Genomic DNA, 627 nt, shown 5'->3' on the forward strand with positions numbered 1-627 from the left:
GTATTGTGGTCTAGAGAACCCAAAATGTGAGGTCCACATATGTGGACGCCAGGTCCTAGGAGGTTAATATTAACTTTATGTTTTTTTTTGTTTTTTGCTGTTAGTTTTCTTTTCCTACTTGTAAGAAGCAGTCACTGACGATACAAACCACTGGCCCAGGGAGTTGGAGAAAAGTGGTAAACCACTGGTTTAGAGAGCAATGTAAAGACAAGTAGACATAGAAGACATAGAAGAGTGAGAGGAAGAGCGTAAGAGAGCATGTCCGTGTGTGTGTGTGTGTGTGTGTGTGTGTGTGTGTGTGTGTCTTTGTTTGTGTTTAATCAGCTGATATCTGTTAGAGGTAAGATATTTTGAGGTGCTCTTCGGATGCCTGCTGGATGAGGAGAGAAACATGTACAGTGCAGTTTGTTGATATGCTCTCTTCCACTCTTCTCTGCCATCTATCGCAGCATCATTTTGTTGAACTTACAAGACTATCCACATCAAAACCAATGGTCTCTGACTCTGAGTCAGAGCCATGTGTGATAAAACACAATATTTCATATTATCCTGATGGTTACAGACTGCATGACTGTGAGGTTTTCCCAAACCTATTTAGCAGTGCTGCTGTACCATCTTGTAATTTTA

The sequence above is a fragment of the Seriola lalandi genome, unplaced genomic scaffold (assembly GCF_002814215.2).
Source record: "Seriola lalandi dorsalis isolate HSWRI2012SDOR001 ecotype SW California unplaced genomic scaffold, Sedor1 jcf7180002054959, whole genome shotgun sequence".
In the NCBI taxonomy this organism is placed as follows: Eukaryota; Metazoa; Chordata; class Actinopteri; order Carangiformes; family Carangidae; genus Seriola; species Seriola lalandi.